The sequence below is a fragment of the Sorex fumeus genome, unplaced genomic scaffold, assembly GCF_029834395.1.
Source record: "Sorex fumeus unplaced genomic scaffold, SorFum_2.1 ptg000039l, whole genome shotgun sequence".
In the NCBI taxonomy this organism is placed as follows: domain Eukaryota; kingdom Metazoa; phylum Chordata; class Mammalia; order Eulipotyphla; family Soricidae; genus Sorex; species Sorex fumeus.
In genome coordinates, this window is record NW_026606096.1 from 6,044,276 (window position 1) to 6,062,664 (window position 18,389).

General features: G+C 52.0%; 1 long non-coding RNA gene across 1 annotated transcript; it reads right to left on the reverse strand.

Moving 5' to 3' along the window:
* Positions 1 to 1,196: 1,196 nt before the first annotated feature.
* Positions 1,197 to 13,769, reverse strand: LOC130028200 (uncharacterized). Its single transcript, XR_008793167.1, has 4 exons — positions 13,609 to 13,769; positions 5,800 to 5,891; positions 5,627 to 5,671; positions 1,197 to 1,244 (listed from the first exon to the last, which is right to left on the reverse strand). It is a non-coding gene; the product is annotated as an uncharacterized LOC130028200 (long non-coding RNA).
* Positions 13,770 to 18,389: the final 4,620 nt, after the last annotated feature.

Below are 18,389 nucleotides of genomic sequence, written 5' to 3' on the forward strand. Positions count from 1 at the left end.
CAGAGGCCAGGGTCTGCAGGGACACGGGAGCCTGCACTGTTCATAGCAATGGGTTAGTCTGGTTCCTGCAGTCTTCCCCGCCCAGAGGTCCTCCCCTGGGGCAACTCCCCAACTGGCAGAGTGTGGCACTGTAGAAAGGGCTGGAGCAGAATTCAAGTTCTGGGCTTGCTGGCAGCCCAGAGAAGAGAGCAGCAGAGTTTGGGAGGTGGCATGGTGCCCAGAGGGGATCCAGGGACGAACAAAAGAGGGGAAAGGAAAGTGAGAGAGTGAGGGAGAGAGAATGAGAGGAGAGTGTTATTAGCAGCTCTGCCCTCCGTGTCTGCGCTCCAGCCTCAGTCCCCTCCTCCCCAGGCAGACCCCCGGGAACGTACCCATGTTAGACCTTGGCTCCGGCTCTGTCCCCGGCTGCACAGGTGCCCTTAGGTCCTCTGGGGGAACAACTCCACCAACCCCCGGCAGATGCGACTAGGAGGAGGCAGAGTCCACTAGACACTGTCCAACGCACAGCACCGCTTGGACATGAAGGGGACGCAGTAATGGAAAAGCACTCACTGCATTTCGGGTGGCCCACTCCCTAAGGGAAGTTCGGGGGAGAACCTCCCCCATCTGCCCTAGGTTCCGGCCCCCCAGTGGCTCTGTGGTGAAGGGGGACAGTCCCTCCTCCCAGGCGGAGCTGGAGCTGTTGAAGATGCCTGTTGGCTTGCGGAGACTCTTCTTGCTGGGACCAGATTCTGCATGAACAGCTACACACACACACACACACACACACACACACACACACACACACACTCACACACACACACACACACACACACACACACACACACACACAACTCTCAGAGTCTCCTGGCTGTACTCGGGATGCTCAGCACATGCCTGTTGAAAGAATGAATGAATGAATGAGTGAGAGACTTTACCTCATCCAACCTCAGGCCCAGATTCTAACTTGGTTCAAAGCACTCACCCCTTCTCCCAAGCTCACTGAGTCTCATTTGGCTCTCCTGTTCTGTTCTCCCTAGGAACAATAAATCTGTCCCGAGGAAGATTTTGCCATGAAAGTTCCTTTAATTCATGCTCACTTAATTTATGCTCTTCCCCCTGAAAATTCAATTCTTTATAGACTTAGTCCGGTAGCAGGAGGAGACTTCTCGGAACCCCCAGTGCCCACACAATGAGCTGCCTGTGCTTATGTGCTGGTGGTGTGATGGCCCCGCTCGTGCCCAGCAGCCCCAGTCACCTCCAGTCTGAAAGAAACAAAGCCAGTATGACCTCAACTGTCCCTCAGCCTGACCCCCTGACGTGGCCAATGAAGGCAGAACGGCAGTGCCAGAAACACGGGGTCCCCGGGACCAGCAGCTAACACTGTTGGGTAGAGCCCATCTGGGCCATCAAACCTCTACCCCCAAATCTCATAGAGTCCCCTCTGCAGCTGTATAATGTGCAAAAAGGGGGAGCACCTCTCATTCCTAGCCTTGTCTTCCCTCACACCGGTCAGCCCGCCCCTTTCCTCTCAGCCAGCTGCCACTTTGCAGAGCGGTCTGATCAAATGAGCCTCTCCCGAGTGCTCATCTATGTCACTTAAGAGTTGCCAGCGCAGTACATTCCAGAGCTGGCCAAATGCATCATGGTTTGTTGTTTGTTTGTTCTCCTTTCTGCACTCAGTCCTAATCAATCAATCACTGGATTCTTCCGTGCCTGCTTTGCTGCGTCCCTCTGACACATATGCATCTTAAAGAAATATGAACACAGAGACCAAGCCTTAATGCGAGGTAATGGCTCTCTAATAGTGGCAGTCAGGCCCCAGAAAGGAGAAGCGATTCAGGCCACGCACTGGGAGAAGATGAGAATGGAACATGCGGCCGGCAGGGCCAAGCCCTGGGCTCTGCTCAGGGCGAAGAGGCCGTTGAGGGGTCACAGCTGGCACCCTCGAGCGCTGCTCTCATTTGCCACAGCCCCAGCCAGGCGCTGCTGGGCACAGGGTTCCCGGAGGCTTTCTGAGGAACCTTTATGTCCTAGATGGGGGTTCTGCAGGTGGCTGGGAGGCAACTCTGCACTCTGAGGTGTGTCCTGCCTTGCGTGTGTCCAGCCATGTGTGTGTCCTGCCATGGGTCGTCCAGTGGGGGTGTCTGAAGGATCTTCAAATGAAAGCCGCCTCCCCACACATGAAAGAGAGGGATAGGTTTTGTTGGAGGAGATGGTTGTGCCGAGAAAAATAATCAGCATGGGCTAGAGCGATAGTACAGTGGGTAGGGCATTTGCCTTACACACAGCTGATCCTGGTTCAATCCCTGGCATCTCATATGGTCCCCCAGGTACCACCAGGAGTGATTCCTGAGCGCAGAGCCAGGATGAACCCCTGAGCATCGCTGTGTGTGACCAAGAAAGAAGGAAAGAAAGAAAGAAAGAAAGAAAGAAAGAAAGAAAGAAAGGAAGGAAGGAAGGAAGGAAGGAAGAAAGAAAGAAAATTGGCATCATTGGCATCTGAGGACTAAGGTATATAACTTCCTGCTCCTGCAGGGGGCAGGGGTCTCTTCTCCGGCCAGCTCCGAGGGAAGGGCACCACTGGCCCATGCTGGTTCCCAGCACCTGTAATGCTCTGCCCTCTATCTGGCTCTATAAGATGAGGATGAAGAACCGCCCTGCCTGGAGCCGGGGCTGAGGGGGCAGAAGGACAGGGCTGAGGTTGTCTGTGCCCCATGAGCTGCCAACAAGTCTTACCTGAGCCTCACAGCCAGTGTCACCCTCTGCAGTGAGCCCAGCCTCAGCACTTCCCCCTGAGAGCCATATGAGAGCCCCGGAGGACAAAGAAAGCCTGGGGTGGGCAGGAAGGAAACTGAAGGGCCCAGACCCCACATGTACCCAGCCCCCACCCCAGCCTTGGGCCTTCCTCCTCCTGCTTCCTCTGCTTTGCCTAAGAGAGGCTGGTATTTCCAGGACTCAAGGGTGAGGTTCGAGATTCAGCGCCTCCTTCCCTCTAAGGCGAGGTTCGAAGTTCAGTGCAAGGCTGAGAGCTGACAGGTGAGGATTCTCCTCCAGGGGGCTTCCTGCCAACCCTCTCTGCCTCTTCCCAAGACCTCCACCTGGCACTCCTGACTGATCTCAGAATAGGCACAGCACAATAAAGCAAAGGCCCAGCCAAACGTTCGAGCCACCACCACCTGGTGTCATTCACCCTCGAACCTGCCTGTGCAGTCAACAGGCCACCAGGCTAGTCATCATCGTGGGGCTCCTTCTGGCCTTACGCTCACTGGCCATGTGTTTCTGGATGCAACGCTGCACTGGATTGTGTCTGAAATAAAGGTGGACCCGCCTGCCCACCTCACACAGCTGGTGACTCCCTGAACCACTGAGGTCAACACTGGAGCAAGACGAGATATAGTCGCCAGCGGAAGGACCGGCTACTGGGGGCCAGCGTATGGACAAAGAAGCAAAAATTCTCTGTATGAATCCAGTTTAAGAGCTATGGCGGCAGAATCAGGGTCTAAGAAGGAGGAGGTGGGTTGAAAGCTGGACATGTGTAGAAATGGAGGGTTTACCAAGAATAGCCGAGATAAATACCAGGAGGTTTACTCCATGGCTTGGAGGCCAGCCGCACACTCTAGGGGTAAAGGCAGCTCAGATAGAGAAGAGAGCACCAAATAAAGGGTGTTGGGAAGATCTGCCCATAATGGGAGATGCATGCTGAAAGTAGACTATAGACCGAACATGACTGCCACTCAATTCCTCTTTTGCAAACCACAGCGCCCAAAAGGAAAGAGAGAACAAAAGTGAGTGCCCTGCCACAGAGGCAGGGTGGGATGGGAGGGATGGGGGTGGGAGGGATACTGGGACCCGTGGTGGTGGAGAATGGGCACTGGTGGAGGGATGGGTATTCGATCATTGTATAACTGAAACCCAAGCACAAAAATTTGTAACTCTACAACCGTACCTCATGGTGTTTCACTAATAAGGTAAAAAGGTAAAGGCCCTCCCGTCGATCGTCGATTTGCTCGAGCAGGCCCAGTAACGTCTCCATTGGAGACTTTGTTGCTACTGTGTTTGGCAAATTCGATATACGATATTCACTAATAAAAATTTTTTAAAAAAAGGAAAAGAAATGGGGGGTTTAGAGTCATATGTAGAGAAATAGCACTGAGTTCTCGCTGAGGACATTCTCTTACTCAGAACTGCCTGAGGACTTAAAAAGAAACGGTACGGCCTGCCCCACGGGGAGTCGTAGCTTGCAAGGCTCCTATCTTTCAGTTAAGGTAAAATGCCAGGCCTCAGTCAACCTAACGGAGAGACACACCCAGCTGTGTGAGACGCATCTCCTCCCCCAGCAACTTGTCTACAGGCGTTGGACCCCAAGGTTTATTCAGCGTAGGTTCCAGGGTCTGGAACACTGGCTGGGGGCTCTACTCTGCTCTCTCCCATGGCTGGACATGAGCCTCCTCGGTCTCCGAAGCCAGACTCCAGAGGGCACCAGTGGGAGCGGCCACACCATGCAGGCCCCCTCGGCCCACAACTGTCTGGCAATGCCGGCTTGGCACATGCCTGAAACGGCTAGTAGGTCGGGAGAAGGCAGAGGCAGTCACATCTCTACTTCCTGCAACTCTGGAGGGTCTGAGTCACGGCAGAGACTATCAGGGAGTTGAGCATCTGCTCCCGCCCAGGCCCACAAGTCCTATAGGCACAGGACGACCTGTATCCTTCGTTTTTAACCTGAGGGGACCTAATAAGTGATGTGTCAGGAGTCCAGGGGCCACTTCCGGTGCTTCTCTGCCAACTGGGTTGAATGTGAGTAACATGTGAGTACCCAGAATACCATGCTGCTCAGGCCCTGCGGTCATAGCGTTGGAACTGGTCCAGGTGCATGCACACTGTCCACTGAGCCATCTCCCATGCCCACAACCTGCACTCTTTTTAAGTCCAAACTTCACATTATTCTGTGACTCAGAGAAGCCCAGACATAGAACAATCACAATCAGGGTTATATATTGTCATCCAGAGAACTCAGGGTATTGTTATCTGGAGAATTAGAGATGGATAACAAAGAAGGTCAAGGTGTCCCTCCCCTTCGGTGAGAAAAATAAGACCAGAACACGAAATGCAGAAGTAGCCAGTCTCCTAAAGCAGCTCCTCTCACGGCCTAGGGATGAAATTTAGCAGAAAGCACTCCTGCCTCGAATATGTGAGGCCCTGGGTTTGATCCCTTGGCAATGCACAATAAAAATGCTTTAAATTCACCTTATAACAAAGCTACGTCATCCACAGCACAACCCTATCCACGCATGCGTGCAGTCCCAAGAATTGGGAGGCCCCTGAGCTCCTCCTCTGCTCACTTCCCCTGGACCCCCAGCATCCTGGTTCTTTCTCCTGCAGAGGGTTGTGCAGCCTTTGTCCTAAGTGGGACAGTGATATCAGGATGCCCCGCAAGGCTGCAGAGCAGCAGCTGGTGATGCACGGGCGCTGGTTCACACTCACACAGGAACACACTCAGGCTCACACCTCTCAGCCTGCTTCTCTTACTGGCTACATGGTTTCGGGCAAGTCACTTCACCTCCTGTAACCTCAACCTCCTTATCCAAAAAGTGGGATTATAGAAATACCTACCTCCTGGAATTGTGATAGAATCAAAAAATCCTACCTCCAATTATCTTGCAGGAGTCATTTTTGTCAACTGTAGATGTCTCTGCAATTACACAACCCAAAATAGTTGTGGATAAGAAATCCCCCGCGTGGGAGAGAGGTCAAAGCTGCTGGAGGGGGGACGAGGCAGGGCACCCCCACCCACGGTCCTGAAGACACTTGCTCACACACCTGAGAGGCCTCTGAGCTCCTCCTCTGCTCACTCCCCTTGGACTCTGCATCCTGGGCTTCTTTCTCCTCCAGAGGGTTGTGCAGCCTTTATCCTAAGTGGGACAGTGATACCAGGATGCTCTCCGAGGCTGCAGAGCAGCATCTGGTGATGCACGGGTGCTGGTTCACATTCACACAGGAACACACTCAGGCTCACACCTGCTTGGACACACGTTGACCGTCACTTGCACACACATATACTCTTCACACACATGCACACACACTCATGCATACATATTTGTACACATACATTCATACAGACACACACACACATACACACACTTGAGCACACCCACATGCACACAATCGCACACACACACATTCTTAGACACATTCACACAAACTCACTCAGACACTCCAATACATACTCGCGTACGACACTCACACTCTTACACACGTGGACACACACACACACTTTCTCACACACACTCTCCCACATGCCAGAGTCTGGCCTTCCCTGACCTCCTAGTCCCTTCTCTTGTCCCACTTTCAGTTGCATCTGGCTCAAACGTGAGGGGCCGACTGCCACACATGCAACACCCCCCCGCACCTCCACCCCGTACCCCACACCCGGCCCTTCAGGTCTTACCCTTCCCAGCCCAGAGCCTTCCATCTAGAATATCTTCCCACCATCTCTGCCTGTCAAGTTCTTCCCCAGGTACTTAGAAAAATGTCAACAGCAGTTATCGTTGGGTGATGAGATTACAGATTATCTTCTTTCCAATTTTCTCTATTTGGGGATTTGGGAGAGGGAGCCGTGTTATTTTTATAATCAGAAACACACAATGGAGTTTCTGCCTTCAAGTCGCTGCTCCTGCAAAGGCCTTCTCATCCCAGTTTCCCTTTGCCCTCTTTGGAGCCCCGACAACTCCAAGCCTGGCACGGCGGGCTTTGCACTCTATCTCCACTGCCATGCTGGAGAAGGTCTGATGTCTGCAAGCAGATCTCAAGCATGTTGAGAGCGGAGATGTGGAGGCTGTCCTGCAGTTCTTTGAAGAGGGAGAATCCCTCCCCACCCCGAACCCTGGGACCCCTGCACACCCTCATGTGGGGACTGTTCAGAGAGGCATCCTGGAGGGTCTCACACCAGCTTCAAGAGGAAGAATCACTGGAAGTTAACATGAAGGGGACCATGCCTTGGACAGGCTGCTTCTGCCCTATGATTTGCCCACTAATAGGATTTGATTACTCCCACCACTTATGTGGCCCGACTAAGGTCTAAAGAGATAAAGGCTTTGGCCCAAGAGTCCAAAACCGACATCTTCTGTTACCCAGCCCAGTGCTTTCACCCTGAAACCACAACTGCCACTGCAGGACCTTATTAATAGTCATTTCTACCCTAGTCAGCGGTTGGACATGGCTTGCCAGGTTAATAATTTGTTCATTAGGCGCCTAATGAATTACTTGTTAATTGCTAACTTGATGAACAGCCAGCAGTCCCCATCTGCCTGGAGAAATGGCAGCAAATAATCCAGAAGGGCCAGCCAAGCCCCAGCTGGAGAGGCTGAGTTTTCAGCCTAAGGGGGCGGCTGAAGCTCCCCGGGATGAGGCTGTTCAGGCTGGTCACTCACACCCCAGATTGGGGGGGTAGCCTCCCACCCCCCGCCAGCTTCTTGGCAGTCCAGTCCTCACAAGGCACCTCTTGCTGGCCCTGCAGGTGTCCAGGCCAGCCCACATCTGTGTCTCCCCAATCTTTCAAATTCCCATTTCATGAAGCTTCCCACAGCAACTTTCCTTCCTTGTCCTTCTCTCTAAGCTTCGAGCACTGCAAGTCAGTGCTGCTCCGCCTGAACCTCACACGCACATTTCATGTCACACCGTGACCTTTTCTCTGAGCACTGGCCCAGTGGCCCCATCTTTAAAAAGCTGCTATTTCCCAATCAGACTCTGCCAAGCATCCTGTGCACAGATGCACAACGTTCTGGCTGGTCCTGTATCCCCAACAGCATCACATACAGCCCAACTATGTCAGGACTTGTGACGGGAGGGAGTGATTCTTTTATTTTTTACAGGGTAGTTAAAATTGGTATTTATTTATTATTATTTTTTAATTTTATTGAATCACCGTAAGACAGTTACAAGCTTTCATATTTGGGTTATAATCACACAATGATCAAACACTCATCCCTCCACCAGCGCACGTTCCCCACCACCAATATCCCCAGTATACCCCCCCTTTCCCACCCTCCCCCTGCCTGCATGGCAGACAATGGGAGGGAATGATTCTTACCTCCTTCGGGTATAAATCTGTATTCATCGGCTCAGTCTGTGAAAACACAGCCCCTGGACCGAGTTGCTTACCCAGGAAACTATTCTCAGAGTTCTAGATGCAGGGAGGGAGGGAGGGAGGGAGGGAGGGTTTGCCTCCTCCTGGTGCCTCCTTGGCTTGTCCATAGCCACCCTCTGTGTCCTTCACAACCATTTCTCTTTCTGCTCGTCCCTGCTGCCTCTTAGTGTCTAGACTTCCTCTTCTTCTATGGACACCCTTACAAGACTGCCTGAGGGTCCACCCTAATACCCTCATTTTGACTTAATCGCCTATCTAAAGATCTGAGGCCCAAATACAGTAGTATTCAGAGGTCCTGGAGTGTGAGGACTTTTCTTTGGGGCATCCCAACTTCTCACCCAACAATGGGGGTGAATATTAAATACTCAATACCCACTCCAAAGATGATACACATTCCATCATCTCTGGAAGGACTGGTCTGTAGTGGCCTGCACAGGCCCCTAAAAATTTCCAGAGTTGAGTGCTTAAGGCGAGCCCCTCTTAGTCTTGTCAGCTCCCAAATCCTAATAGCTTTGTTATTTTGGAAACTGCTCTGGAGCAGCGCTGAATAGAGCTGATGATTTCTCACATTTGCATAGCAATTTTTCTTATCAGAGCACTGTCTCCTTTATCCTCCAGCATTGCTACGAGGGAGGAAGAGGTGAGTTAAGATGTCCATCTTAGGGACAAAGAATTGAAATAAGAGGGAATTAATCTACTTTCCCAAGTCACATTTAGCCTGATATGTGGCTTCCACCCCCAGGTTCCTTCCTGGCCACCCCCTGAAGGCCAGGAATCTGCCATTTTCATCCTGGTGCTGAGCCAGGAGAAGGCATGCTGGGAACCTTAGCTATGATGATGATGATGGAGATCCTTAGGACTGAGCATCCCTGAGCACCTAGGCAAAGTCACCAGGTGGACAGCCAGCTTCAGAGTCTGACTTTCAAGCTGGCCTGCCTTTCAGTCAAGACCCTGAAAGCCAAGGTTAAAACTGAAAATGAATCCGGGGAATAACATATCTATTATCGCTTTTGCACTGCTACCAGTGACGATAAGGAAATGTGTTTACAGAACAATTGCAAAATGATTTCACATATTATTTATTTTTATCCTTTTATATCACGGGTATTTTTAGAAGCTGCCTGAAACCTATTGTGGAATAAAGCAGGATATGAATTCTTTTAAATAATTCATATTTTCCTCTGAATATTTCTTTTAGGTAGAGAAAGACATCACACCCATTTTCCAGATGAGTTAAAGCAAGGCAGGTAGAGGACACAGGGGGCCAGGAAGTAGGGCAGAGCTGGACTCGGATCCTTGGGTTGGGCTGGTGTGGAAAGAATCCCCTGGGACCCACACAGGAGTGGTTCCTTCTGAGGGAGCAGGAAGCAGAGAGGTCCACACCAACAGGCGCCAGATTCTGTCTAGAAGCATCCTCTTTGCAGATAACTCACCACACCCAGTGAATTGAACTGGTACGAGAATGATTTTGATTGGGCTGCTGTCTCCCTCACGCCCGCAGGCCATCCCACACAGGGCATTCCCCGTCACCTTGCTAGCTGGTTGCCATGTTATAAAGCCTGAGCCCGTCCTATCCGTCAACCACGGCCCTGCCATGGGCTCCCTAAGCAGCCCAGCAGATGCATAGGTGGAGCAGCCTCCTGGCTTGAAACGGGCCTCAGGAGGAGCTGGGGAACAGGAAGTACAGACCACACAGCCCACCACTGAGCAGCAGCATTGGGGCCAAGCCAGACCCTTCCTGCACCAGTTGATGGGATCAAGCCCCCTAAATGTCTATGGTCCTTCCCCCACCTGCCTGGGCATTGCTGGGGTCCCGTTAACACCTGCTGTGATCATCCTCTAAGACATGGTTTGAATAAACCACTGTGGCCTATCAGCAACTCACTCAGCTCAGCCCCAAAGAGCCGGCAGGCCTGGGAAGATGAATGCAAAGGCACAGAGCAAACCTTTCACAGTGCCACCACCCACCATTGTCGCTGGCTCCCCTATGAGCCCAAGCAGCCCCGTGCAAACAGCCTCTGCCACCATCACGAGCCTGGACTGTGGGAATGGTATTGATCTGCAACCTACCTGCATCCTACAGTCCCCTGCCCTGCTCACCAAGCGTCTGCCCCAGCCTGGGTGCACTCCCCCAGACCCCCCCCCTCCCTTAATTAGCCCAAAGCCTTGTAGTTGCTCTTTTATCCTCCAGGGCTGTCCCCTGTCTCTTCAGAGGCTTCCCCTCCCCGGGGCCAGAGTTCTTCTTGGACATTTGCTGGTAGCATAAATCAAATTCTATGGACGCGGGGGCTAAAGCAATAGCACAGCAGGTAGGGTGTTTGCCTTGCACGCAGCCGACCCAGGTTCGATTCCCGGCATCCCAGGTGGTCCCCCAAGCACTGCCAGGAGTGATTCCTGAGTGCAGAGCCAGGAGTAACCATTGTGCATTGCCAGGTGCCAGTGTCCAAGACCCTGGTGCCTCCTGGAGCCCTCTGCCTACCTAGGGTGCCTGCAGGCTTGGGGGGGGGGGGGGCAAACCATTGTCTCCCTCTCACTCAGGCTTTACACAGATGGCCCCTTACTTAGGTTTCAACTTGAGAATTTTTAACCTAGTGATAATGAAAACTTGATGATAATCCCTGTTCAGTAGATACCTGGCACTGAATTTTGAACTCAGACCTCGCTCAGGGCTGGGGATCTGATGTCTCTGCTTCTCTGGTGTTGCTGGGCTTACCCGGGCAGCCAGGTGACCCCAGAGGCAAACAGCAAACCCTGGCTCTGGTCCTCACTCTCAGGATGGTGTTCCATCAAGGACAGACCCCAGGCAGCCCTTCTCTCTTGTTAGTCACCCTGTCCGGGCTTGGTGGTACAAGTGTTCTGAGCATGTTTAAGATAGACAGGACTGAGGCGTGGTGAATCTCTCATAACTTGAGGAAGTTATTTCCCAAATCCAAGACCCTGTGCCATAAACTCCCCCAAATGCCTGGGATTCTGGGGTCTTCCTCCATCCCCAGTCTTATCCCTTCTGGGCAAGGTTCTGTTTCGTTTTCTTAAACTTACAACCAAAATGACAGAGCCTACAGCCACTCGACCACGAGAGGCCAGCATGCCCACCCTCAAAAGGACCTCAGCACTAAAGATTCCCCACTTCGCATCATCTCACCACAGACTTTAGATAAAGGTCATGCTCCAGTAAAACTTTCTTCATGGAAGTAGGCCAGAGGCCAGCCCGGGCCTACCTGTGAAGGTCTGGCAGTCCCTCTAATGGACTGAAATCCCTTGTCTGACATCCTTGTTCCCTGTCATTGCTCCAGAGATGGGACGTCACAAAATTGAGAACTAAGAACACCAGTTCTCGAAACTGCTCACTTCTGTGTCTCCTCTACTCTAGAAAATGATATAATTGAGCTCAGACTCTGTATAGCAAATACTGCTTTGCAATAAAGTGTATTTCTGAGAGTGAAAAGGAGAAAAAAAGAGTTACAGGAAGTTGTAAAACTAAACAACAGCAAACAGAACAACACAGACTGATCACACCCCGATGTGTCTAATGAGCACAGCCACACTACTCAGGACTAGCACCCATGGGTGCCGGGACTACCCGGACTAACACCAGGAGAACACCATTGCTGGTGTGGATCAGCAATGTGTTGGGCTATTTTCTCCCAGAGGAGACAGAACTAGCCAGGTCATGGCCACTAGGTCTATTCCGTTCCCACCCCTGCCTTAACCTGACCATCACTCATCCATTTCCAGCAGGCACTGGACCTTTCTATGAAGCATGGCCTTTATCTACAGTCTGTGGCTGAGGTAATGCGTGGTCTGCAAACCAACCGGAAGCTGCTCCTTCCCAGTGCTCCATATCCGGACTTGACCCCCAGAGTAGCCACAGAAAACCACTTCCAGAGAGCATATCCCCGCATGCCTGGGATAGAAGCGACCTGAGGCACAAGGAGACCAACCCAACTCCGAGTCAAAGAACCCACAAACCCTGGAACTGGGGTGCCGCAAAGCAGCCCTCCCCGCCCTGGCCTGGAGTTCCCAGTCACCCCTTGTGTCTCCCCTGCCCTGGGTCTCCCCTCAGCGAGTTACTCTCTGCTGCCCCCACCAGGCAGGATGCGCTCAAAGGGTCTCTGATGTAGTATTTTAATTTGAAATTCTCCCAAAGTCATACTTCCCAGTACTGCACCTACATAATTCATTTTTATTACCTAAATATAGGGCTTAATATTTGTCCCTGTTAAATTTCATCTTGTTTGTTTCAGGCATCACTTCAGCTTATCAGGATGTTTTCAAACCCTCAGCTATCTCTCTGGACCTCAATTATCCCTTCTAACTGTCATCTAAGAATTTAATAATCCTGCTCTCTGTATCTTCAGCCACATCATAGATTGAATCATGGAACTGAACAGGGCTTAAGACTGAGCGCCTCGGCAAAGCGCCCCCTCCGAAGGCTGAGATTTGAAATTCCAGCAATCTCCTTCGGGGACAATTGTCCAGTAACTCTAAGTCCACATCACGTGCGCTGTCAACTGGACTTCTTTTATTTTCTCATTTATTCACAGGGCTGCCGTGAATGATTTTACACCGCCTGCTCACAGGCAGACTCCCCCCCGCCTCAGCCTGCAAATCTCAGCTCTGCCTTTCATACCTGAGTCCCTGCCCACACCACCAAGCGCCAGATGCTCTGCGCCTAACGGTCAGCTGAGCCTCGTCCTCAGAGAGAGCAGACACTCTGTGTCTCGCTCTGTCCCCGGGCTTGACCCACATCACCCACCACTCTGTGGGGCCAGGGGAGGCATCCAACCTACTCCACACCCAAATTTTGTACCTAGAATCAGAGGTGCGCGGCTTTCCCTGGCCCCCACCGAGCTCCCGGTGAGCTGGGCCACTCTGGGTTAGGGCCCCAGTCCATGATGAACCCATTTTGGCCCCCTTCCTCCTGGGAAGCCATGTTTTTTCCAGCCTTCTCCCATGATCATAGCAATGTAATCATAGGGTCCTCCTTGTTCCCCAATATCTGTGAGGGCCCTGTGCTCCTGAGTATGTTCAGGAAATTAAAAAAAATAGACTTAAGAGGGGGCTGCTGACAAGGCCACCACACCCTACCCAAGTCCCATAGGCATGGGACAAGGTCCACAGGGGAATGCGATCCCCACCACCCCCTACCCAGTTCCCTGCAACTGAGCCCAAGAGCCCTATCACACTGATTACCAATCTACTAACTGTCAAGAAAAAGGGAAGGAGGGAGTTGCTCTGCTCTGTTCTAAGTGAACTCATGCTGGCTTCTAGCAATCTCCTCGCTTTTCCACGAACTCACAAATCATTCTTTTCAGTTGTCTGTGTTGGAACGATGCCAAGAATCAACATCGAAATGACAGAATAATCATTGCCAGAATCAGGAACAGTTCCAGGCTATCTGGGCCTGATGAATGGGTGAAATCCTCCTGGGGAGAGCCCTACCCTGTCAGCTGTTCCCTCCCGTTCACCCACCACTCACTCACCTGCGTGCACGGGCACGCACACCTGGGCACCCCAGTCCATCCTCAGAGGCATCTATTCCTGCAGACTCCCAGCATCCCTGCTTCCGGCCCCTCTTCCCTGGTCTTACTCCATGTTGTGCTCTCCACTTAACTCTGCAGGAGTCACAGAGATCTTCATATCCTGTCACTCTGACTGTGCCCGAGCAGCCCCAGGATTCCGGGAACAGGGAGACGGGCACTGGGGCAGACTCTGACCTCCGTCGCAAACACACCTCCATCTGTTGGCGGCGGCCCTCCTCCCCAACCAGGGAGCTGACGGGGTGCTGCCTGCCCGCCTCTCTCGTCCTTGTCAGCAGATACGTCAAAGACACCGTTTTCCACGAAGGAATTCAAAGCTTCGACAGGAGTCTTCTCAGAATCATAGTAATTAGCATTGAGGAAAGCTGCTCTCACCAGCATCCCTCTTTAACCTGTCATTTCTGGGCTGACGTCAGAACTCTAACTCCAAGGTCACCTGTCCCCCACATCCTCCCCAAACCTGGCGGTGCCCCTTCTCTCCACTCCCAGCCTTGTTCCAGAAAGCTCCGGATCTGACCTTCCCCAATCACAAATGCCATCCCTGGCCTGGCAGAGTCAGACCCTCGACAATGCCATTCTAGACAGACAACTCGTGTACTGCTCAGGGTCATCTGGGTCATCTCGGCCTCCTGGGCTTCCGGGCAGGAGGCCGGCTTCAGACACCACGTCAGAGCCAGATGAAACCCGTCAACTCCTTGGATGAAGGAACCGAGGCTGCAAGAGAGAAGGAACTCATCCAGCCCAAGTCACGGGGCCAAAGTGAGAGCTCGTTCCTGTTACCAGGTCCATCCCACTTCCCGAAGCACCTGGGAGGCGCTTTACATAAACTTGTTCTAATTTTTATAGTCACTCTTTGAGGTCTCACTATCCCCCATTATTTGTTGACTGAGAAAAAAGGAGTGATTTACCCAAGGTCACATGTAAGAGATTTTACACACCAACTCACGGGCGGACTCACCTGATCTCAGCCTGCGCATCTCACTGTGCCTTGAGAGGGCCCCAAGCTCCTGGGACCATTCTCTCTTAGACACCCACATCGAGGGTGGACAGAATCAAGCCTGGGCAAGTCTGTGAACATTCAAGAGCCCCGAAAGCTCCTGCTGCAATGCCCCAGCATTGTCGTCTCCACCGGTGACACTCAACTCATGAGCCCTTCCTAGATGCAGGGGGAGGACCACGCATGCCAATGTCAAGGAACATGGAGCCAAAGATATCTTCCTCAGGGGCTGGAGCAATAATACAGCGGGTAGGGCGTTTGCCTTGCATGCGGCCCCCGGGGTTCAATCCCCAGCATCCCATATTGTCCACTGAGCACTGCCAGGAGTAATTCCTGGGTGCATGAGTAACCCCAGTGCATCACTGAGTGTGACCCCAAGAGCAAAAAACAAAAAAGCAAACAAACAAAAACATCTTTCTTAGAAGACGGGGAGAGGGTTGGTGGAGAGTGTGTGCCTGCACTCTGGCCTGCACTGGGGAGGGATTAGGAAGAGAGAGGAAGCAGAGAGGATCCCGAAATGATGGCATCTTGGAGGGCACGACCCAGCAGCTCCCTTCGGTATTGGTGGTCATGCTTAGTGGAGAGAGAAGGTCCTCAGGTCCCCCCCACTGGCCCCCACCTAGCTCCACTCCCCATTCTCCACCTTAACTCCAGCTCTGGCAGACAATTGCTTCCAGGGCATCCCAGAAGGTCAGGCTCAGAGTGTGGCAGAGCTAACACATCTGGGCCCTGATGTACTTGCTCTGCCCAAGATGCTCTGTCCAAGCTACACAGACCCAGTTTCTTGAAGCCATGATTCTTAGTTGACCCCTTAGCATAGCACATCAGTCTCATCATCTGAAGGTCCCAAGGCTACGAGGCTTTACAGGAGGGGATCTATTGGGGGATGGGAGAGAACTGGGGCGAGAGCAGTTGTCCTAACCTGGGACTGGGGAAGAAGCAACAGAACCCCAAAAATTTGGCCTTTGCTTCTCTCACGATGGCCATTTGCTCTCTGCTCTCAGGAGAATGAAGCATCACTTTGCACTCATCAGCTGGGTTAGACCATTTTCCCCTAGTTTGTCTTTGCAAAATGAGGCTGATAATAGTCTTCACTACACGGGTTGGTTGGAGAAATTAAATGAGATGCAAAGTACTTGCTATGGTTGCTGGCACATAATCAGCACACAATAAATGTTAGATTTTTTATTATTGTTTTTATTTCTATCTTGATGACAAATGTATTATTTTTACACAGTTATAAAGCTAAGAGAACCACGAGGTAGGCCCTACAAATTTCATTGCCGAAATCATGTACTTTGGACAGTTCTATTATATTTGTGTAATTTAAGCAAAAAAAAAAACAATTTTTTTTTATTTTCTTGCAAAAGTAGGGGAGGAAAGTCCTGCCCCACCACTCCACCACCCTGCCTGTGCTCATAAACACCTTTCATTTCTAGGAGATTTTGCACTCTTCCTCCTCATGCTCTGCAGTATGATTCTGAGGTCAGTGGGGCAGGCTTTGTTACACTTCCTTTATTAGATCCTGACACTCCCGGCCGAGGAGGTGTATGTGGCTGGACTCAGAGTAATCCCAAAGCCCCATCCAGCCGGAACACAGAGGCAGATAGCCAGAGACTGGAGCGGGCTGCTGGCCCCTGACCTTCGCTCTGTCCTGCTCTGCCCCAACTTCCGTCAGACAGGATCCTCCCCTGGGAATTCTCAAGATTTCACAATAGTTTTTTGTTTGTTTGTTTGTTTTGGGTTTGTACGGTACAGGGGGACCAGGTGGTGCCAGGAGTCAAGCCACGGGCTCCTGGATGAGATTTTTTGCTCAAAAACTGTTAATTTTTAAAGGAGAAAAATGCTAAGATGTGTATCCATCCCGCAGGGCTTCCTGGACTCAACACTGACACTCCCGTCTCCGCCTCAGCCCCTTCCATCTCCCTGCCCCACCCCATTGCTTCCAAGGAGACAGGCAGACTCACTCTGGGAACAGGGTCCCATCTGGCTCACCTCTGGCTACCCCAGGCCCTGCTCTTCCAGGTGAGACTACCTCCTGGGGATTCCCTGTCTTGAGTACCACTCTGCCAGTTTCCTTGTCTCCCACAGCTGTGAGCTCACACCCCGCCAGGCAGGCATGCTCGCCAAGACCTTCTCATTCTTCTCTCCTAGAATTTCTTTTCCTATGGACCTAGCTCCCGCCTCCCCCCCCCCCCCCCCCCCCGGACCTTGGCCAAGGTCCCTTTTCCAGAGGGAGTCCTCTGCGGCCGTCCCAAGCCAGGATGTTTACCCACGTTTTCTGCCTCCCTGCAGACCACTGTGGAGACTGATTTCTTTCCAACAGCAGGCTGTGTTATTAGAGGGTCATGGAAATCAATTCAGTGGGTCCCAATGAGTATTCTTTAGCCACATCAAATTGAGTTGAATACAAAATATAAGGATATCATGCAATGATGAATATGGATCCCGGCACCCTCCTGCCCGTAAAAACCACACGTGGTGCATACTGATGTCATGTAAAGTACATTTCTTACTGTGAGTTCCTATTGGAACTGTTTTTGTTTTGTTTTGTTTTGTTTTGTTTTGTTTTTGTGCCACACGGAAAGCTCAGGACTTTCGCTCTGTACTCCAAGATTACTCCAGGAGGGCACTGGGGAATCATACCTGGTGCCAGGGATCAAACCCAGGCTAGTCACATGCAAGGCAAGCACCTTACCTACGTACTATCACTCCAGCTTCTTGAAACTTTTAAAAACAATGGGCATTAGAATCACTCCTGGCAGTGCTGGGGGACTATATGGGATGCTGGGGATAAAGCCCAGGCATGTGCAAGAGAAGTCTGTATCTGCCTGACTTCTGTATCTGAGATGTCAGTAGTGGGATGACGGAGAAGGGGGGGTGGAAGGAGGGAGCCCTCCTCCTGGGAGAGAAAGCAGGGGCTGGCAAAACAGGGTTGGACTGTCTGCCTCCAGTGTGACCAGCTGTTGGGGACAGGCGTTCAGCCCTGCCACTGACGTCTTCCTAGCCCGAAAACCAAATAGCAGAAGTTGAAAAGTCCATCCTAGTGCATAGATGGTCCAGGCCAGGCTAGCTTGCTCTGTGACAGTGATCAAAGAAAATCTCCATGACTTCACACGGTTTATTTCCCCACTCATGCAAATGCCAGCTCGGGTCAGCTGTCCCCAGGCAGAGCTCAGAAATCTAGGCTGCTGGCGTGGGTCCCAATGCCTCCTTTCATCTCTGCAGATTCCTAGTGAGGAGGCAGGAGAGAGAGAGAGAGGCAGACGGCTGCACACAGCGACACGTGTCTGTATTCCTCTCACCCACCCTGGGAACGGGCCACGTCACCTGGCCTGCCCCAGAGCACACAGATCTCTCGAGAGGAGCAGTTGCATCTCAGTCATTGGGCACAGCCATCTCTGCCACTGCCAAGCCTGGCACCTCCTTGCCTCACCCTCACAGTCACCATTCCTCCCTAGCTGTCCATTTGGTGATGCCACGGAGCTTCTGAAAGCCTGTGCTGACCCCCCTGGAAATACCAGGTTGACTAGAACAGTGTCCTTATTTGGGTCACCCGGAGACCACTTTGAACCAGAGCACACATGGCCAATGGAGGGGACAGGGAACCCCAGCAGGAAACACGTTGTAATGATGTCTGTGACCCGTACGTGTCTAAAGCCCCATCATCCCACAAAGCAACCCTGAAAACAATGTGCCACACCCCACACATGCTCCACTGGAGGGG